We start from the raw sequence: 23,400 nt of genomic DNA, 5'->3' as shown, positions 1-23,400 counted from the left end.
GCCAGGTTAGTGTTAAAAGTTCTGGGACTAATGGCATCGTCTCTGATCGCAGTTCCCATGGGGAGATTGCACATGAGGGTCCTCCAATGGCTGCTTTTCGCGCAATGGTCGTTCCAGCAGCTACCCTTATCGCACAAGATACTAATAACAAACTCTTGCAAACGAGATCTTTCATGGTGGGTAAACAGGATCTCACAATGGGTCACCCGTTTGTCCTACCCAACCCGACGGCCACAATAACCACGGACGCTTCTCTGATAGGGTGGGGGGGACTTTTTCAGGGAAGAACAGTCCAAGGGGAATGGTCCAACATGGAGTACAACCTGCACATAAATGTTCTGGAGTAGAGGGAGGTGTTCCTAGCGTTGCAACACTTCCAAGCTCTCTTACCTCTGGGAACAGTGGCAGTTCAGACGGACAACATGTCTGTGGTCTGGTACATAAACAAGCAAGAGGGAACCAAGTCTTACCCATTATGCAGAGAGGCCATGAGAATTTGGCAATGGGCAGAGTCCACGGGTCGCTTTCTAGTGGCAACGCACATCCCGGGGTCATCCAATGTCATTGCGGACAGGTTGAGCAGAGCCATCCTGTTACCTCACGAGTGGTCCCTCAATCCACAGGTGGTGGAAAGGATCTTCCGCAGATGGGGCCAGCCTTGCTGCGATCTGTTTGCATCCCCGTTGAATGCCAAATGCAGAAGCTACTTTGCCCTTCTACCTCCTCCGGGGGATGTTCCCAGGGACGCACTGGTGCACAATTGGCCCCTGGGTCTCCTGTATGCATTCCCTCCTACCCCGTTGATTCACAAATTTCTACAGAAAGCCAGGAACCTGGAAAGGATGATAATACTCATAGCGCCATTCTGGCCTCGGCAGATATGGTTCCCCTTTCTTCGAGCCCATCAAAAGGAGGAACCTTGGATTCTGGACCCAGTGCCAGATCTGTTGACTCATTCATCGGGAGTTCCTCACCCATCTCTTCAATCCCTCAAACTGACAGCTTGGCTGCTCTGCTTCCCTCTCTAGCCAGGTCAGATCTTCTTTCTCCGGCAGTTCAACACATTCTGGTTGCCTCTCATAAAGCTTCCACCAGAAAGCTTTACAGGAGCAAATGGAAATGCTTCGTATGTTGGGCATCAAGCCAACACATAGATCCCTTAGTAGCTCCACTACACAAAGTTCTGGAATTCTTATCAATTCTCTTTCACGAAGGAGCCTCGACTTCCACCTTGAGAGTACAGTTGGCGGCCATATCTAACTTTCATATTGGTGAGGGGGGCTCTTCTATTATGTCTCACAGGCTTTGCAAGGCTTTTATGAAAGGAACCTTCCACCTTCATCCACCCATTCGGGAGCCCTTTTTCCCATGGAATTTGAACCTGTTATTGTCACAACTGATGTTACCTCCCTTCGAACTGGCTTCATCCTGCCTCCTAAAGTTCTTATCGTGGAAGACACTATTTCTTGTGGCTGTCACTTCAGCTCGGAGAGTATCAGAGCTACAAGCGTTATCAGTCAGGCCACCGTACTTGATCTTCCACCCAGATAGAGTCTCCTTGCGCACAAACCCGTCATTCCTCCCCAAGGTATGTTCTGTCCTAAATATCAACCAATCCATAGAGCTCCCCACGTTTTTCAAGAATCATACAAACAAATTGGAGTATATGCTGCACAAGTTGGATGTTCATAGGTAGCTGAGATTTTACCTGGACAGGACTAAAGATCACAGAAAGTCAGATCAGCTGTTTGTTTCGTTTGCAGACAACAAAAAGGATTTGGCAGTCACGAAACATACCTCATCTAAATGGCTTTCCGATTGTATACAATTTGTGTACTCTATTAAGAATTAGTCATTACCTTTCAAACCTAAGGCTCATTCTACCAGGTCCGTGTCCACTTCCTTGGCTCATGCAGCTCGCTCACCTTTGGACACAATTTGTGCAGCAGCTACCTGGGCCAAACCTCATACATTTATCACTCATTATAAGGTTGACAGGACCTCCAAGGACAGGACATCCTTTGGTTCCATTGTGCTCAGGAACGTTCTTCCATGAGTCACCCAGGGTGACGGAGCTAGGGACGCTACCCGTGTGTAAGAACAAATGGCGAGATTGAACGCTTTCACATAAAGAAGTTATGTACTTACCGTAACGTTCCATGTGAGGTGTTCATCTCGCCTTTGTTCTTACATTCCCTCCCTTCCCCCCCTTCACATGTTATGGAAGACTAGAGTCTGGTCGGGATTTTCTTACCCCTTTCTAGGGTTCATTGGTCTGTGTCCTCATTAGGATATAGTTCACCGCCCATAGGCATTACTTTTTCTAGTCAGAGGATGTTCATGGATAACCGTGTGAATGTGTATGTCTTGCACCAAGGTGATGATTAGCGGTCTGGTTTCTCGCAAACTAGATCTGAGGAATAGCAGGGAGGATTATGGGATATAGTCTGGTCTCGAGCTTCTCTAAGATGCAGAGCTTTGAGATGCGGCTGATTCGGAGCCGAGGATCGTCTCCGAACCCGTGGGTAAGAACAAAGGCGAGATGAACACCTCACATGGAATGTTATGGTAAGTACATAACTTCTTTTTTAAGGGTTATGAAACCCGATAAAGGTGGAGGGGTGGTGCTTATGGACTACATTACATATGAGGGTAAGATGCAGGATATTCTAAGTGATTCCACTAAATATACAAGGATATCTATTAATGAAATAAATGCAGCATACAAAAAAATAAATGTGTTATTAAATGATTTATTAATGGATGGGTTGATTGATTTAGACACGTATAAATTCTTACATGTTGAAAAACCGAAGGTTCCTTCAATTTTTGGCATACCAAAGGTGCATAAAAATATGGAAGATCCACCTTTAAGACCAATAATTTCTGCTGAAGGTTCTATTACAGCACCATTAGCAAAGTTTATTGATAAAAAAGTGAAGAAAGTACTTATGAACAGTACTTATATATTACAGGATTCTTGGGACCTTCTGAGAAAGTTGGACAAAACATTTTATTCTGAGGATTTGGCATTTGCTACATTGGATGTAGTTGATTTATTTACTAGTATTCCCCATGATATAGGTCTTGAGTGGTTTGAAGAAGTTTTAGTGAGATTTAAAGAAATTACACACAATGATTTTAGAACAGTTTTGGTCCTAATGGAGGTAGTATTAAAAAATAATTTTATATTTTTTGAAGGAGAATATTTTAAGCAATGTAGGGGAGTTGCCATGGGGGCACATTGTGCTCCTACTTATGCTAATATTATTATGTCACATTGGGAAATACATATTTATCAACTTCTGTTTTTAGTAAATTTTGGACATTTTATGGTAGATTTTTAGATGATTTATGTTTTTTATGGAAAGGAAATGAGGATAATTTTAACTTATTTATTGAATTTTTAAATGGTACGACCGAATTTTTAAAATTTACATATAAATTTGATAATCATCAGTTAAATTATTTGGATGTAAATATCATTAAGACTAAGGATGGGTTTAAGTCTAAAATTTATAGAAAAGAAACTTTCTCGAACTCGTATTTACACTACACCAGCTCGCATCCACCTCACCCAAAGAGAAGCGTGATGAAAGGTCAAATAGTTTACCTTAGTAGAATGACCTCGGATGATACTACTTACAATAATGAATGTGGAATTTTGAAAGGTTTATTTTTAAATAGAGGCTACCCGGGTGAACATTTTGACCAGGTATGTAGTGAGTTTACTAGTGAGAGAAGAGGTAAGTTTGCACCTATTCTAGGTAAAGGTGAAACTAGTGTAAGACAAGAGTTAAGTAATGAAAATAGTGGTGCCAATTATGAATCTGGTATTATTACAACCTACGACGGGCAGTCAGGAATAGTTAAAAGAGTTATTGATAAAGAATGCAAAAACTTTGCTAGATTATCTGATTTAAACCACATTTTTGATAATGAATTAAAATTCATTTATAGGAAGGGTAACAATATTAAGAATATTTTGGAGAGAGGGATAAATGAAAGAATGTTTGAAAATGTTACTAGGAAAAGAGTAGGGTTGTTTAAATGCGGTAGGTCTAGTTATTGTTCACACCTCATTGTAGGAGATTCATTATATTGACCAAGTAGACATAAGAAATTAAAATTAGGTGCATTTGTAAATTGTAATACTAAGGGTATTATATATTTAGTTACTTGTACGAAATGTGATTCATTCTATGTAAGGAAAAGTGAAAGGATGCTCAAGCAAAGAATATATGAGCATCTTTATGACATTAGGACTAAAAAAGAAAATAATGCACTATACAAACACACTATTACATGTAAATCAGCAACATTTAGGTTCTTTGTTTTAGAAACTGTGTTAGTTGACCCCAGAGGTGGGAATTGGGAAACACTAGTAGAATACAGAGCACTATACTGGCAAATTATATTAGAAGCTAACAGAACACCAGGTCTTAATGAAATGATATCCCTCATTCCAGTTTTGAAACTGAGGTCTGCCAAGTTATAAGTACAGTTCCATTAATTTATTAATTTAATTTATTTGGGTATTGTGACATTTTATATGGATTTTATATGAATTTCATACAATATGATAGATCAGAGATATTGTACATATTATATGTTTTATTTTAGAAATATTTATATACATTTATACATATATTTATTCATTTGTATTCACTTTAACTGGGTATGATAAATCACAGTAGTGCTTGTTTTACTTTAATATTGTCTTTGGAATTGCTTAATTAGATCTGTTTTATTATTGGATCTTTTGTAATTGGTTAAGTATATAAGGTGAGTTCACTTGTGTGATTTCATCTGATGAAGTTAAGGACGAAAACGTGTTGTGGAATATTGTCAGCGTTTTTTATATTGTTTGTCATTAAACTGTTTGTCACAAAGTCCTTGGATTCTGGGTACTTTCTGTGGTTATTAGTGACTTTTTGCACCTTCCATTCATTTTGGTTAGAGATATAGATGTAACGTCCCAAATCAACTTACGATAAGCGCTTTTGGAAAAACCTTCATCAGATCATATCAGACAGGGACATCATTACTCGTACTTATACCAAACTTCTATCCAATAGAATTCAAAGTAGCAGACAACACCTTCTTCCCAATTATCTCCATCCATTCAACAGCATGATTTAATAGCACACCTATTTCTCAACCAATTGTAGGTCTCCTAGCTTTCAGTATTGGTTTAAGCGGAATTACTGCGTTCAAACCAGGAGCTCGATCTGCTCGTAGGTTTACGATCCATTTGGTTTCACAAATTTCAGTTTTGTTGGTAATATCACCTTTTTTAATGTCCTCAGGTATTTTTTCAATAACTTTAAAAAGAAAACTATGACTAGGAAATTTTAATACATGCACCGCCAAAGCATTATGAATATCCCCTCTTTGAATGTCCCCCAGGTGTCGTAGTAACCTCTTCCTAAAATTCTGGTTAGTTTTTCCAACATAGAAAGATGGACATTCTTTACAGGTGGCCAAATAAACAACATTTTTAGTAGCACATGTAGCCTTACAGTTGAAAATGAAATCTCTATCCATTCCTGGACATCTAAAGATGTTATTGCTATCAATATGTCCACAAGCAGAGCAATTACCACATTGAAAAGTTTCTTTTCTTCCTACTGTAGCAGGTCTCTGAAAACCATCTTTCATGCATAACAGACGTTTGATGTTTTTCTTGTTTTTATAACTATAGTGTGGATTATCTCCTACTATAGAACATATTTTCAGATCCTGAGTAAGAATAGGCCAAAACTTGCTAATGATTTCTCTAATCTGTTTATTATCTGTGCTATAAGTGACACTTAGTCATATATGTGGTGGATTTTGCTTCTTTTTTGTTTCAAGGGCTTCAAAATTCTGTATATTCCCCATATGAGGTCTTTCCATGCTCAATTCAGTGTCTCTCTTCGAGTAACCACGCATTCGCAGGCAGTCCTGTAGATTAGCTACCTATTTCTGAACTACAGACTTCTGTGTACATCTCTTATTAATTCTTAAGATCTCATTCTTCATGATGTTATTGGTCACATGTCTTGGATGCATACTACTTTTATGGAGATAGTGATTCCTCCAAGTAGGTTTCCTGTAAAGTGTTGTCTCTGTTGTCCCATCTTGATTCAGCTTAATATTTAAATCTAAGAAATTCACTAAGTCACATGATATTTGGCTAGTGAATTTCAGAAATGATATAGTTTCATTCAAATATTGCTGTAATAACAAAAAATGAGCTTCATCCCCTTCCCAGAGAAGGAAAAGGTCGTCCACAAACCGACCATAGAATTTAACATTCTGGAACCAAGGATTGAGGTTACTTAAGATAAAGTTGCTTTCCCATTCTGAGAGGACAATGTTCGTGTAACTATTGGCACAGTGAGTGCCCATTGCAACCCCCCATCATTGCCAATAGATAGAATTTTTTTCCATAATGAAACAGATTCGTATCCAGTATAATTTCTAGTAGAGAGCATATTAAATTTACATCTATACTACTTCTATTCACTCCCTCAATGATTTTCCTTACTGACTCAACTCCATAGTCATTAGGTATTGACGTAAATAAACTAGTAACATTCATGGTAGTCAGTAACAAATCTCCCTTTTCCTTTATAACTCCTATAGATTGTGTCATCTTTTTCAAAAACTCATCTGTATCCCTGATGACACTGGTAATATCCAATAGAATTTCTTTAAGATTCTTCTCAACAAATAGCGACATAGATTCCGTTAACCACCCTTGCCCAGGTACTATAGGGCGTAACGGTGGATTAAGAGAATCTTTGTGTACCTTAGGTAGTCCACTGATAGAGGGAATGGTAGGATGTTCCATCTTAAAGAAGTGATACTGATCGTTGCTTATACTACCTTCTATAAGCATAGAGTGAAGTAAGTCTTGAGTCTTGTCAATATGCTTTTCCAGGCTTTGGGCATCAACTTCCTGATATGTTGTCGTATCTTTCAACATCTCTTCCATCTTCATTCTATACCATTCAGAAGAAAGAACTACAGTAGCTCCTCCTTTGTCTGCCGGTTTTATTACAATTTCATTGTTGCGTGGCAGATGTATTAAAGCTTGTCTTTCTTGAGATGTTAAATTGTGATAATGTTGAACATCCTTACTCATCCTTAATTGCTCCACTGCATCAGTACACATACGAGAAAATAGCTCTACTGCTGGATTATTCATAGGTACAAATGCACTGGGTTTCCTAAGTGTTTTATTCTCTGATTCCTTGTTCCCAAAAATACTTTTTAAAGTTACATTACATGCAAAATATTTCATGTCAGTAACAAATTCACTCAAATCCGATTTCAGGGAAGGAATAAATGTTAAACCTCTCTCCAACAAAATTATTTCATTCATCTTTAGAGAATATGTGGAGAGGTTAAAGACTAATGAATTCTTGTTTAATTCATTGTTTTCTTCAGTTATAAAGGAAAAGGGAGATTTGTTACTGACTACCATGGATGTTACTAGTTTATTTACATCAATACCTAATGACTATGGAGTTGATTCAGTAAGGAAAATCATCGAGGGAGTGAATAGAAGTAGTATAGATGTAAATTTAATATGCTCAGAAATTATACTGGATACGAATCTGTTTCATTATGGAAATTCTGTCTACTGGCAACGATGGGGGGTTGCAATGGGCACTCCCTGTGCCAGTAGTTACGCGAACATTGTCCTCTCAGAATGGGAAAGCAAGTTTATCTTAAGTAACCTCAATCCTTGGTTCCAGAATGTTAAATTCTATGGTCGGTTTGTGGACGACCTTTTCCTTCTCTGGGAAGGGGATGAAGCTCATTTTTGTTATTTCAGCAATATTTGAATGAAACTACATCATTTCTGAAATTCACTAGCCAAATATCATGTGACTTAATGAATTTCTTAGATTTAAATATTAAGCTGAATCAAGATGGGACAATAGAGACAGCACTTTACAGGAAACCTACTTGGAGGAATCACTATCTCCGTAAAAGTAGTATGAATCCAAGACATGTGACCAATAACATCATGAAGAATGAGATCTTAAGAATTAATAAGAGATGTACACAGGAGTCTGTAGTTCAGAAAGAGGTAGCTAATCTACAGGCCTGCCTGCGAATGCGTGGTTACTCAAAGAGAGACACTGAATTGAGCATGGAAGGACCTCATATGGGGAATATGCAGAATTTTGAAGCCCTTGAAACAAAAAAGAAGCAAAATCCACCACATATGCAACTAATTGTCACTTGCAGCACAGATAATAAACAGATTAGAGAAATCATCAGCAAGTTTTGGCCTATTCTTACTCTGGATCCGAAAATCCGTTCTATAGTAGGAGATAATCCGCACTATAGTTATAAAAACAAGAAAAACATCAAACGTCTGTTATGCATGAAAGATGGTTTTCAGAGACCTGCTATAGTAGGAAGAAAAGGAACTTTTCAATGTGGTAATTGCTCTGCTTGTGGACATATTGATAGCAATAACATCTTTAGACGTCCAGGAATGGATAGAGATTTCATTTTCAACTGTAAGGCTACATGTGCTACTAAAAATGTTTATTTGGCCACCTGTAAAGAATGTCCATCTTTCTATGTTGGAAAAACTAACCAGAATTTTAGGAAGAGGTTACGATGGCCCCTGGGGGACATTCGAAGAGGGGATATTCATAATGCTTTGGCGGTGCATGTATTAAAATTTCCTAGTCATAGTTTTCTTTTTAAAGTTATTGAAAAAATATCTGAGGACATTAAAAAAGGTGATATTACCAACAAAACTGAAATTTGTGAAACCAAATGGATCGTAAACTTACGAGAAGATCGAGCTCCTAGTTTGAACGCAGTAATTCCGCTTAAACCAATACTTAAAGCTAGGAGACCTACAATTGGTTGAGAAATAGGCGTGCTATTGAATCATGCTGTTGAATGGATGGAGATAATTGGGAAGAAGGTGTTGTCTGCTACTTTGAATTCTATTGGATGGAAGTTTGGCATAAGTACGAGTAATGATGTCCCTGTCTGATATGATCTGATGAAGGTTTTTCTGAAAGCGCTTATCGTAAGTTGATTTGGGACGTTACATCTACATCTCTTAATTTAAGGAGAATTCACTGGTTCCTTGAACTTTGTTATTTAGAACTTCGTACTGAAGAATTCTGTTGTGCCAGCATTTGTGTATTTATGCATGCGCAAGGTGAAGTGTAATTAGAAAGTTTTTAGTTTCATGTTCAACAGAACAAGAAATGCTTGCGACTTTTATGGAGTGCTTTACATTGTGAGAGAACTCTGAGCATTAAGTGCTGCCAAATTTTGTTACTTGGCTTTGAACATTGAGCTTTGTATCTCTCTCGAGTAACATCAACAATTTTTTGCTTCAGCAAGTGGTTTACATCGCAGAGACGTTTAAAGTACTACGATATAGTCAAACGCATTGAAGGACTTTTGCTGCATTTGCTTTATATGCTTAACACGGAACGTTTGTGTTTTTTAAAGTAGTGGCATTCTTACTGAGAAGGAATTGAGTTGGTTGGTGATCAACTTGAAAATTAGTGTTGTGTTTGAAGCAAATTTTAATATCTTTTTAATAAATACTAAAATACATATTCAAAACGGCTGTGGAGTAGCGGTTTGATTTTTCTTTATTTTGACTTTTTCTGCTTACCGCTACCTTATCGGTGAGTAGTACATTTCAGTAGTAAAACATTTACAAGTAGGGGCCTGGGAGATGAACCATTTACAGGCTGCTTGTGTCCATTAGAGATACAGCTGCCAAACTAGGAATTTCCTATTCCTCATCCAATTGTCTAAGTTACACTTAAATTGGGTTGGGGAGGAAATCTACTTTACATGGATGGGGAGGATGTTCCAGAGAAGGGGTAGTCTCTGGGATACATACCTGTCTCTCCAGCAGGTCATGTTTATATCACAGGCAAGGTTTAAGTCTTTAGAATGGGTACTTCTGGTGCTGTTTGTTTTTTGGATATGCAGGAGGTCTATCAGAGTGAGGTCTGACAATGCCTTGTATGCCAGGTATAAAACTCCCGTCAGCAGCCTGCAGGAGACAGAATACAGGGATAGGGCCTTAAGGTGGTCTGCACAGGATGTGTTATTTACACCCTGTATTCTATTAGTGAGAAACCTCTGTGGAGATTCCACTTGTAGGATATGCCTGGTTAGGTACATACTAAAGGGGGCATTGTACTCAATGATAGGGCTAATGAATGCAGAATACAGTGGAACAATGACTTCCTTGGAACTGGATTCCATATCTTTGTTTATAAGTTGTATAGCATAGAAAGATTTCCTCACTACTGTAGACACATGTTGGTCAAAGGCTAGATTAACATCTATGTGTGTCCCCAAGTCCCTGACTACTGGATTAACTCTTAGGGGTGTGTTGTCAGTATGATAGTATCCTTCAGGAAGTCATCCACCCCTGGTAACTATTATGCATTTCTTGACACTTAGTTTTAATTCATGGGTCTGGCACCAGTTGTTTGACTGTGCCAGCCCTTCCTGGAGAACATCTGTGTCAGTGGGTAATTCAATGATAGCTCCTAATTTGCAATCATCTGCAGTTTTAGTCAGCCAGAGGCCATTCAGTTTGGTCTTGACTTCAGAGTAGTAGAGTGGGGACCCCGGTTGTGAATGGACTCTTTGTTGAGGTGGACTCCCCAATTCTGACTTCCTGGGTCCTGTCTGTGAGCCAGCTGGCTATCTACCAGATGACATAAGGGTTTATACCTAACCTCTTAAGTTTGTCAACAATGCCCGAAGGGTGGAATGTGTCAAATGCCTTGGCCAGGTCAAGGTAGACAGTGTAAACTATTCTGCCCTCATCCATTGCTTTGGAGACCTTCTCAAAGAAGTCCATCAAGTTGAGTAGGCATGACCTGCCCTTGATGAAACCATATTGGGTTGGGTCACATGTCTAAAAGTTTCATATCTCATTACTGATTATTTCCATGACTTTGCATATGAAACTAGTGAGACTTATGGGTATGTAGTTTCCAGGGTCTGTAGATGTCCCATCTTTGTGCAGGGGGATGACTGTTGCTGTTCTGCATTCATGAGGCACAAAAGCTGTTTGTAGGCTATGGTTAAATAACAATTCCAGAGGGCCTGCCAGATCATGTTTCATTGTATTTAGAAGGCATCCTGGGATATTGTCTGGGCCCACTGATGCAGTGTACTTGGCCTTACAGAGAGCATTAAGGACCTGTTCTGCAGTGATAGTAGAGGAAATTATATTTCATGGTATTTCCTGAGGGAAGGTTGGGTGGGGAGAGGGGTAAAGTTGGAGCTGAATTTATCAGCCAGTAGGTTTGCTGTATCTTCTGGCTCAGTATAGGTGGCTCCATTTACAATGAGCTCTGCACACAACTGTTTATTGCCTTTGAGTTTGCAGACATAGCTAAAGAATGCCTTGTGATTATCCTTGGGCTGGGAGGGCAAATTTACCTCAAATTTGACTTTGGTAGACTTTATTTGTCCTCTGGGGTGTTTTAGTTTGATGAGAGTACTTTTATCTTACTGGGTGCTACACCTCCTAATTATTGCCATGATTTTTTTCCTTCTGATATACAGCCTATTGATGATGTGATTCCACCAGGGTGGTTTGTACTTTGAGTTATTTCTGTACTTCTTCCTGGGGGGGGTACAGCTGCCTCTATGAAGCTATTAACATGCTTATATAGAGTTTCTGTGAACAGTTCTACATAGGCAGCAGTGTTCTCCGGGTTTATGGGTGCCTGACATTTTTCCAGATTATCACTTAATAGAAGGAAGTTAGCCTTAGAGTACTAACTGAATATTCTAGGGATAGCTGGGGTTCCAGGTTTTATTTTTACTTCATAGGAGACCATTTTGTGGTCTGTTCTTACCAGAGAAGACATTACACTAGGGGGTGTGCAGCATTCTCCCATATTAGTGAGGATTACATCTAGTATGGTTGTACTTCTTGTTGGTATAGTGACAATCTGGTCCAGGGAGTTTGTGTTTACAAAATCCAGGAATCTCTGTACCTGTACATTTGGTGTCATATATTATTCCTAGTTAATAGTGGGGTAATTAAAGTTGCATATGAATATGGTATTGGGTTGGATGGTGAATGTCTCCAATAACTTTGAATACATGGTATGGGTTTCCAGGGTCATAGAGGGGGACCTGTAGCTTGCAAGGAAGTGGTATTGTATTTTTGCCTATGGTGATTTGAACATGGAGAAGCTCAAGTGCATTGTCCTGTTTGACCAGGCTTGATGTATATTTATTTTTGATATAAATCGAGACACATCACCTTCAGTCCCTGTGTGTGTAGTACTCATCTAAATGTGTGAAAGGCATTATAACCTTGCACTGTTGGTGTGCACTCCGTGGCTTTAAACCATGTCTCAGTGACCACAAAGATGTAAACATGTTATAGGATGAAGAGAGTTTCTAGGGAGTGGAGTTTTCTTTAGGCTCCTAGCATTGAGCAGTAACATCTTTAGATTTTCTTGGTTTTGATTTGCTATGTCAGAAATACTTTTTGTTTGGCATTACTTAAAAAAGGTACTGTGGTGCAGAACAATGTTTTAGCTAATATTCAAAAGCATTAAGGGCAGAGGTGCAGACCATCCCTGGCAAAGCAGTGTAATCTGTTGACCATCTCTTTCCATGCTGACAAATATTGCACCCCATTAGAATGACACCAGAAACTAAGCCAATTTTTAAAGTCAGTAATTTTTTTTCATATTGTGGCATCATCCTTGGAGAAGGTAAAATGCTGCTCAGTGCTAGTCTCATACCAGCTTGGGACACATATTCTGAGAGTTCCATGATATCTTTCTTCATATAGTCTAGGGAGCTACGTCTCAGGTCATTTACACCCACATGGACTATGACTTAGTCATACCGGTACTTGTGGGCCAATGACCTGAGTGCGTGCGTAATATGACAGATCATGGCCCCTGATAAGCAACTGACTGTGACTTTCTCCTTATTCAGCCTGGTGAGTGGGACATCAGTGTGACTAGAATGTTGGATTCTCTGGTGGCTTGCCTTATGGGCTTAGAAGTAGAGGCTCCATGAGATGTGGATGTATGTGGTGATGAGGGTGTTGTTTTGAAAGAGTGCATTCGAGGTTGTTAACAGTGTTTCTTATGTGTACTTCATCAAGGAGGTCTTTGGGGTTTAGGAAAGTTAAATATGTGGGTCTGTGTCTGTTTGAATTGTGTGTGATGGGTGCAGCGTGTGTACTACTGACAACTGTACTGACATTAGAAGTGCTTTTATGTGAGAGCTTTGCCTCCAGTCACATTGTATAAATGCATCTCTCACATACCATGTCAGTTTGTTTGAGAATTAACTGGTTGTCAGTTAACATGAGGCAATTTCTATATTGCCTCAGGATGCCCATAACCACCAAGTTAATAAAGGAGATAGTAGGAAATTTTATATCCATTGCAACCGACCCCTTTTTATTGATTAGACAGTTGGAGTGAGAATATAAAGTATTGTCAGGAGTATCCAGTTTGCAACTCTGGAGGCACTGCTTGTCACTGCAGACTAGCTGTCCTGTGTGCAACTCGGTATTGGTGAAATTTCAATAGCGCTTTACAGGAAAAATGTCAACTCAAGGTGTCTGTGGCTATACAGGGCACTGCCAAACACTTGAGAGGAAACTAATAAGTAGAGCCTGATGATTAATGGATACAATATTTTATTTACTTATTTTACATTTGTTGACCGGGTTTGTCCGACTGAGCTGAAGAGCCCTTTTTCAGCAGAAGCCCATTGAGAAAAACTCCAACATATTATACAATTTTCATTATAAATTAGCATTAAACAGCAATGTTACAGTTAAGTGGCAATTCAGTGTTATACGGTGTCAATAATCAGGAGTATACCAAAGCTCTTTCTAGATGTATAAAAAGAAATCATATGTCATTAACATGTATATAGTTTTTGGGGTACGTGGTTACAAAAACCTAGTTTTATCATAATGTAGTTGCATGAACGCAAGACAATTACAATAGAATGTTTCTCTGAGGCGATTTGCTTAATAGGTTTTAGAAGACAGTAGAAAGAGTAGTCAAGGAAGATTAGAGAGAGCTAGTGAGAAGAGTGAGTTAAGGGCAGAAAGTAGATTAAGGTATGGGAAGTAGGGGGATGTTTAAGGAGGGAGAGTGCAGTGGCAGGACCAGTGACTTTTAAAGTGCTCTTTGGTGGCTGTCTTAAATTGTTTAGGATGGTTAAGGGTCATGATTTCTAGTGGGAACCTATTCCAGGTAATAGTGGTGTGATAGTTGTACATGTTACGTCCAAATTTAGACTTGGTTTTGTAGAGTAGCTGAGAAGAGCTTAGAGAGAGAGTTGGCTATGGTGATGACTGCAGAGTCATCTGCGTATTGCACTAAAGATGACTGAGGACAGAAGGTATACAACTAATTAGTAAAGATATTAAAAAGTAAAGGCCGTAGGATAGACCCTTGAGCTACACCCATTTTTACAGGGAGAGGAGGGGAAAGTGCAGAGTGCCTTTTCACTGATTGAGATCTATCACTGAGGTAGCTGGAGAACCATGCAACAGTATCAGAGGAGAAGTTGAGGTTATTCAGTTTATGCAGCAGAAGAGTGTGTGAGACAGTTTCGAAAGCTATTGAGAGGTCCAAGAATAGGCAAGAAATAAGATGTTATGTTATCCTCTCTGACCTTCATTCTTACTGAATGGGTTCGAAGCCGATCCTTGGCTCTGACTCGGCTGAATACACTAGCTTGAAGTCTTTCACTTGGCTCGTGGCTGAATAGGTATCCCATCATGCAGTGGTGTAATTTCCCAGATCTCGTTTGCCGCTTTATGAGTTCAGATGCTCTCTACTTGGCCGTGGCTAAGTTTCTTTAAAGGCTTATATTTTTCTTGTATTTAACTATATTATACGTCATTAGTCTAGTAAGAGTAATTTAGATCTTTTTCTTCTGTAGTTGCATGTGCAATTTAATCTTGCTACTGTGTTTGTTGCTTGTTGGCCATCGTTTAGTCGCAAGGCCATTTCTCCCTTTTCCCGTCAAATTTTATCTGTAGAATAGTGGTTAGGGTGTGTATTCCGTTGTCTGTCTGTATTAGCTCATTTTAGTTAGAGAGCTAAGTGCCCACATAACTTAAAGGGTTTGTCCTTGTTGTAGCTCTACTAAGTCCATTTAAGTTACAGGGCCTAGTGCCCATTTAACTTAGAGGGCAGAGCTGTTCCTTTTTTCTGAAATAGATGTGCTGTTTTATTATAGTGTGTAACTAAAATATTTAAATATTGCGTGTGTTAGTTTTTTTCTATAGAGGTGTGATTTAGTGTTTACTTCTTTGTTAATATTAGTAGTTGTGTTTCCTTCTTATAATGTCAAAGGAAAGTAAAGAGAAGGAACCTAAGCCTTGGGGCTTTAAAAAGTGCCAGAAATGTTCACAAAAGATGTCAATCACTGATGGGCATAATATTTGTGTTTATTGTTTGGGGGCCATTCACCTCCAGGAAACATGCACGTTCTGTCATTCTTTCAGCTCCCGTGTCTTACAGGAAAGAAAGAACAAGCTAATTCTCAAAAGACTCCTGAAACCTGCTTTTGATGAAGCTTTACAGAGCTCATCTTCTTCAAATAAGTCCAGTAAAGGTGACAAGTCTATGAAAAGACCATCCTCTTCTTCCTCTTTTTTTGGCTCATTCGGAGCCACCTCAAAAATTGGCAAAAACTTCTGAAACGTCAATTTCCTCAGCTCCACAGCCCTCAGAACTGAGAGAGATCATTGATTTGGACAAATTAAGTCCTTCGGCTCCACAGCCTTTGGAACCGGAAGAGACTACTTTTCAGAGCCGGTCCACTGAACTAGTACCGGTCTCCCTTACCTTGAGATCTCCCATATTGGAGAGATCTCGCTCACCAACCCTCTCTTCCAGGTCCTCTAGGAGCTTGTCGTATGATGACATGGTCAGGGTGGTGTGCAGACTTTTGTAGTCGCTGGCACTGACTAAATTGTTTTCGGCTCTGACCCAACTGGTTCTGGAGCCATCCATGACTATTCCTCCTCCGAGCCAAGCTGGATCTTCGGAGCTGGAATGCCAGATACCACTTGCTGTAGACTCTTCGGTTCCGAGACCCCTCCAGGAGATTTCAGAACCAATCCCTGCTCCGACACTCTCAGTGCCATCTGGAGTGTCTAGGAGCCAAAGCTTTCTGGTCGGCTCTGGGGGGGGACGCTCATACCCGAGTTTCTTTAGTTCCAAGTTTACCTCTTGGACCTTCGGCTAGGCTGAGCTTGGCTCCTGCATCAGCCTCGGAGCTGATCTCCATGGAGCCGGGGATTCCCTCTGTGTCCTCGGAACTGGAGGTGTCCTTGGAGCTGGGAGGGATCTGCCTTTGAGCTGATGAGGAGTGTGCTGTCCTCACCTACAGCTCTACACAAGGATACTGGTATTCTCCCCCCAAAGACATCGGCTTCTGTCTCGGCACAATCCCATCCACAGGACAGCAGAGATTCAGAACCTCAGGGAGCCCCATTGGGTGAGCCCCACTCATCCAAGACCCCCCCAGAATATCCTTCTGAGGAGGCTCCTCGAAAGAGAACATGCAAGAGGAAGCATATAGACTCCCCTGATGAGTCCATCTCCTCTGACACTGACCTTGAGGAGTCAGAAGGGTATGCACGGTCGTCCTCTAAAGATATCTCCTTTGCAGATGTCTTGAAAATCCTGAAACAGAGAGGCAGCTGGAAAACCATCAACCCTTCTGATGAGGAGTCAATGTACCTGAAGGCTTTTGAATCTCAATCTTCAGCCTCCTGGGTGTCTCCGCCTTTTGATGAGCTTTGGGATTTCGTTAGTCTAAAGGCATGGGAGTCACCAGACACTATGGAACCAGTCCCTTGGAGGTCAAAGAAGTTCTTATCAACCATATCTAAAAAGGATTTTCTCACGAAAGGCATTCCTGTAGTGCTATGGTGGTGGCAGCAGCCAACAAGAAGGAACTTTCTGAAACATCCTTATCTGTTCATCCACAGAACAAAGACTCTCAAAAGATGGACAGATACAGGAAGCGTATTTTTTCATCAGCGACTTTTACCCTCAGATTGCTGAACTACATTACGCACTTCATGAGACTACAAAGAGATCTCCTGAAGGAGTTTGGAGATACTCTCCAAGGTTCATTAGCTATGGGGGTTTCAGAAAAGGTAACCTCTCAGCTGTCTACCTTAAATACCATTGTTAACTCCTCCATGAGACTGATATCCTATGCAGCGGATGGAGCGAGCAGAGCAGCGGGTTCAGGAGTTTCCTTGAGGAGACACTCCTATATGAGCTTGTGTAATTTTGTAGAGCCTTTCAGGTCTACCTTTTGATGGTTCCTCACTCTTTGGGCCCAAAGTCAAAGATGCACTCACCAGATGTGAGTAGGAAGGGAAAACTCTCTCTGCCATTGGAATACATTTTTCCCTAAAGGTCAGAAGAGTGGGAAAATGCAATTCAAAGGATCCCAGGGAGTTTTTCAGGATGCATGAGGTGAGCCCTTCCCCGGGGGCAAAGTGGGAGGCAATAATGGTAGACGTCATCCTCGAGGCAGAGGGGGTCCACAAAACCAGCGTGTCCGTGATTCCATTCACGGCTGGCCCTACCAGCACTCCTGAAAGGCCCATCTGCTGTACTCTGGAGGCAGTCTGGGGGCGGTTACTTTATACCCAGAAGCCTGGAGAGATATCACAAGAGACAAGTGGGTACAAAGTATCCAGAGGTTATTCCATTCCCTTTTGTCATCCTGTCCCACAGATCAGAACAATCCCAGATGTTCTACCCAGTCAAAGGGAGCAAGCAACTGTAGAAATTCAAAAGTTGCTAGACAAAAGAGTCATCGAAAAAGTTCCCGCAGACCAAATAGGATTCGGAACTTACTCAAGATTCTTTTTAGTGCCAAAAAGATCAGGGGACTGGAGACCCGTATTGGATCTCAGCAAACTAAACAAATATGTGAAGAAGTCTAAGTTCCGAATGGTGAGACTGCAGTCAGTTCTTCCCTTTTTAGGGAAAGATGATTGTATGTGATCAGTAGACCTCCAAGATGCGTACTACCACATAAAAATGGACAGAGCATCAAGGAGTCATTTATGCTTCCGGCTGGGAGCCAGTCATTATCAGTTTTGAGCTCTGCCCTTTGGTCTCACTACAGCTGCTAGAGTGTTCACCAAATGCATAGCAGTAGTCACAGCTCACTTGAGACGTCTAGGATTCCAAGTGTTTCCATACCTGGACGACTGGCTCCTAACTGCCACCACCAAGCACTTCAAAAGGCGAGAGACACCACACTTCAAACTTGTTCTCAGTTAGGCATAACAGTGAATTTACAAAACTCTGCCTTGTTGCCTTGTCAAAATGTAACATTCATAGGTGCAGACCTCGATACCGTTTCCATGATGGCATATCTGCCTACTGACAGAGTTTCTGTTCTCAGACAACAAATAACCGACCTTCTACCCAGAAACAAAGTGAAAGCAAAAACAATTTTGAAAGTCTAGGAACCATGGCATCAACCATCACCCTAGTTCCTCTAGCCAGGATGCATATAAGAATTCTTCAATGGCTCCTTTTTGCTCAGTGGTCGGTACAAGAGCTTCCCATGTCTCACCAAATCAGAATTACAGAGTCATGTAAGAGAGATCTTCTTTGGTGGCTTCAGTCTGACCATGTGACCATCAGGCGACCCTTTGTGCCACAACAACCTGTAGCTACAATGACCACGGACACCTCCCAGATAGGGTGGGGGCCATTATCTGGGAAGAACAGTCCAAAGCACGTGGCAGGAACACAAGGCCCATTTGCACATCAATGTTCTAGAGATGAGAGCAGTGCTTCTAGCATTGCAAGCACTTCAGGACTCTCTTCCACTAGAAACTGTTGCAGTCCAGTCAGACAGCATGTCGGTAGTCTGGTACATAAACAAACAGGAACCAAATCATACCCCCTTTGTCGAGAAGTGCTGAGAATATGGCAATGAACAATCTCTTCCCAATGTTTTCTGGTAGCAGCACATATCCCGGGGAAATCCAACGCTATAGCGGACAAACTCAGCAGGGCGAGATTAATGCCTCATGAGCGGTCTCTAAACCAAAGCATAGCATAGAAGATTTTCCAAAAATAGGGCCAGCCTTGATGCAACCTTTTTGCCAGTACCATAAATACCAAATGCAGCAGCTACTTTCCCCTAATCCCCCCTATGGGGGAGACACCAAGAGATGCACTTGTTCACGATTGGCCTTTGGGACTTCTGTATGCCTTTCCCCTCATACCCAAAGTCATTCAGAAAGCAAAATGCTTGGGAAGCAGGCTGATTCTCATTGCTTCATATTGGCGTGGTCAGATTTGGTCCCCCTTTCTCTGGTCTCACCTACAGGAAAAACTGGAACCCAATTCCAGACCTTCTGACTCATATGTCGGGAATGTTTCATCCTGCTCTCCAGACCCTCAGTTTGACAGCTTGGCTGCTCCACTTCTATACTTAGGCTTCAAGACTTGACACCAGCAGTAAAACAATTTTGATATCTTCTCACAAGGCTTCTACCAGGAAATTATATTCTAGTAAATGGAAGAGGTTCTCCTACTGGGCAAAACCAAGAAATATTGATCCCTTTTCTGCCCCAATCAGTTCAATTTTAGAATTTCTTACAGAACTTTTTCAGCAAGGTTCTGCAGCAGCTACAATTAGAGTTCATTTAGCTGCAATTTCTAATTTTCACATTGGTGAATACACTCCTAACCTGATGTCACACAAATTGTGTAAAGCATTTTTAAAAGGCACTTGCTTATTCAGACCTCCCTTAAAAGAACCTCTTCCACCGTGGGATATGAATTTTGTTTTGATGCACCTAACCTTACCTCCCTTTGAACCCTCATCATCATGTGATCTCAAATTTCTCTCTGGGAAAACTATCTTCCTAGTAACCATTACATTTGCAAGAAGAGTCTCGGAGTTGCAAGCTCCATCAGTCAAGCCACCATACTTGATCTTCCATAGGGATAGAGTATCTCTACAAACTAATCCAGCCTTTGTGCCAAAAGTTTGCAACCAAACCAATCTGAATCAATCAATTGAGCTCCCAGTCTTTTTTCCTAATCATAGCAACAAGGCAGAATACAAACTTAACCAACTGGATGTGCATAGGCAGCTTAGGTTTTACCTGCATAGGACTAAAGATTTCAGGAAAACAGATCAATTGCTCATCTCCTTTTCAGAAGCAAAAAAGGGCATGCCAGTTTCAAACGTTATGCTTTCAAATTGCAGTACCTTTATATACACCTCAAATAACAGGAATTTACCTTTTAAAGTTAGAGGCCACTCCACTAGAGCTTTAGCAACATCTTCTGCCTACCTAGCCAGATTATCAGTGGACAGTATTTGAGCTGCTGCTATGTGGGCAAGACCCCATACTTTTATTACTCATTACAAAGTTGATTTGGCCTCCAGGGACAGGGCTTTTTTTGGTTCCACTGTGCCCAAAGGTGTACTCCTGTGAGCCACCCAGGAAAATGGTGCTAGGGACATTGTCCCATCCAGTAAGAATGGCAAGATAGGACAACATAACATAAAGAAATTATGTACTCACCATAACGTTCCATGTTTGTTGTCCATCTCGCCCTTCATTCTTACGACCCTCCCATCTTCCCTCAGCCAAAGGCTCCTGGAGGACTTAGAGGTGAGATCTTTATTTCTTCTGAAGGAGCTCCTCAGAATTTCCTTGTTATTTCTATACCTAATGCTGCAGGACAATTGTGGGCACATTGTTATCATTAGCAGCAAACAAGATCTGGGGAATTACACCACTGCATGATGGGATACCTATTCAGCCACGAGCCAAGTGAAAGACTTCGAGCTAGTGTATTCGGCCGAGTCGGAGCCGAGGATCGGCTCTGAACCCATCCAGTAAGAATGAAGGGCGAGATGGACAACAAACATGGAACGTTATGGTGAGTACATAACTTCTTTTTTATGGTCATCTATGGATATAGAGACAGTGTTGAGGAAGGATAATAGAGCTGTAGTGATGCTATGTTTGGGTCTGAAGCCATGCTTGAGTGGGTGTAAGCAGATTTTCCTGTACTAGATACTGCATAACTTGTTTATGAATACATTTTTCTTGTACTTTAGAGAGAGGGGAGAGGTTAGTGATAGGTCTAAAGTTGGAGATATCAGAGGAGTTACCTCCTTTTTCTATAGGTAGAGTGTAGCATTGTTTCCAGATGGAAGGGACTTTAGATTCAGAGATAGAGCGTTTAATTAGGATAGATACAGGGAGAGCAAGAGAGTCAGCTGCTAGTAGAAGAAAAGTGGAAGGAATATTGTCAGCTGATGCTGAGCATAGTTTTAATTTAGAGAGTAGAGTTTTGATTTAGCTAGTAGGTACAGGTTTGAGGGGGAAGGTATTTGAGGGGAATAGCATTAGGAGTAGGTTCAGAAAAGTTGGAGATGTTAGCAGTAGAGGAGTTTGGGTTAGGGTTAGGGTTGAGTAGCTTAGATATTGAATCAATAAAATAGGTATTGAAGATAGTGGCAATTTCTTCAGATGTCTTATCTGGGCATGGATTGGGGGGAGCTAAGATTACTGGGATGTAATATTTGATTAATAGAATTCCAGAATTTTTTTAGGATTAGATCTTAGGCCAGTGGGAGGTTTGTTATAGAAGTCCTTTTTATCTTTGTTTGTGTGATTTTTTGTCAGATTTCTGAGTTCTTTATATTTTTGCAAGTCTGCATGAAGCTTAGTTTATAACCATTATTTCCATAGTTTGAATCTAGTTATCGTAAGGGTAAGAGTGGCTTTTGAAAGCCACAGAGATATGTTGGACTTAATTCGGACTTTGCGGGAGGGAGCAACTGAGTCTAAGATGCTAAGGAAGGTGGAATTGAAAGCTAGGACTGCTTCTAGTGTGAGTTGGGTAAGGAATTTCCAGTTTACTTTAGAGAGGAGGGCATTAAAGGTTTCTGGATGGAAGTTGGAGAGTTTGCAACAACTAATAAATTTAGGAGGTTTTGAGAAGTGGGGAGTGAACCTAAGCAGTTGTATAGGGAGTGATCGCTCAGGGTGTTTGGTAGGGTTTCAGGGTTATGATATTTGGAAGGATTAGATAGAAGTACCCAGTCAATAAGAGTACTAGATGTGTGAGAGTTGTTTGTATGAGTAGGTGGGAGATTAGCTGTGTAAAGCCATATAAATTAATATGAGTTTTAGAGCCTGGATTACTGAGAGTTAACCAGTTAATGTTGACATCCCCAAGGAGCATAGTTTCATTGGGGATGTGTTGAGAAAAGTATGAAAGAATATTTTTGAGCAGAGGAATTTTATCTCTTGGAGGACTATAGATGGCTGCTACTCTGACAGTGGTGTGGTCCTTGATTTTAAGGTTACCTGCCAGTAGTTCAGCAGGAGAAAAGGATGGGATCAGTTTCATAATACTTGTAAGAGTGAGGTGGTTGGAGTGGTGGATGGCTACGGCACCCCCTTTTTTGTTTTGGCGATCTATGTGGAGTATATTATAACCATGGGGAGAATGTCTTTATCAGAGGTTTGGGGTTTTAGCCAAGTCTCTGTTAGGGTGATGACATTAGGGGTGTGGATGGCTGTCCAGGCATGGATTTCACTAACTTTGTTTAGAATACTATGGGAGTTCATAGAGTAAAAGGAAATATGTTTGTTTAGAGAGGATGAGTTTAAGTAGGGAGAGGTAGAGTTATGCATGGTGGGGTGATGGATGGGCCCAGGATTTGGATGTATGTCTCCTGATAGAAGCAGGGCTACATGAAGGTGGTAAAGTTTGAATTTAAGAGGGTTGTAGGTCAAGTACTTAGTCTTGGTTTTAGATGCTATAGAGAAAGGGGGAGGAAGTTTGATTTTAGGCAGAGGGATGTTCATGGAAAAGATAGAGGAGGAGATTGTAATAGAGTACTGCAGAGATGGGAAGCAGTTAGTATGGGAATTAGTGGGATCTCTATGGACAGGTGGTAACGGAGCATAAGATGTAAGAATGAAAAGAAGTAATGGAGACAAGAAGAGAAAGAATAGAGAGGGTTGCAATAGCCATGACCTAAGGTGAGGAAGTAGGATTGGGATGGAGTGAGGAGTGGGTACGGGACTAGGAAAAGTAAGTTGTTGGACCTTTTAGAGAGTTGAAGTAAAATTTAGGTGAAACAACCTGTAGGGGAAGTAGGAGATATGTAGGAAGAAGGAGGATTTGCAGCAGGCAAAACTATGAAGTGATACGTAGGAGAGGGGTAAGGTGTTTAAAATGTTTTAGCAGACAGGAAAGGGTGGAGCTTGAGGTGGAAGGAATTAGGTGGTTAGGTATAAAGGAAATTATATGTATTCTGATGTTAGAAGCAAATCAAGCAGTACTTACTGAA

The 23,400-nt window shown here is 40.7% G+C and overlaps 1 protein-coding gene across 2 annotated transcripts in view; it reads left to right on the top strand.

The window, feature by feature from the left end:
- The window catches only part of LOC122787701 (outer dynein arm-docking complex subunit 4-like), a 1,060,374-nt gene that overhangs the window by 746,715 nt on the left and 290,259 nt on the right, over positions 1–23,400 (top strand). The window lies entirely within an intron of this gene.

The sequence above is a fragment of the Protopterus annectens genome, chromosome 13.part0 (genome assembly GCF_019279795.1).
Source record: "Protopterus annectens isolate FY-2018-M chromosome 13.part0, PAN1.0, whole genome shotgun sequence".
Taxonomy (NCBI): domain Eukaryota; kingdom Metazoa; phylum Chordata; order Ceratodontiformes; family Protopteridae; genus Protopterus; species Protopterus annectens.
Note: the sequence above shows the minus strand (reverse complement) of the source record. Positions and strands in the feature narration are given on the sequence as shown.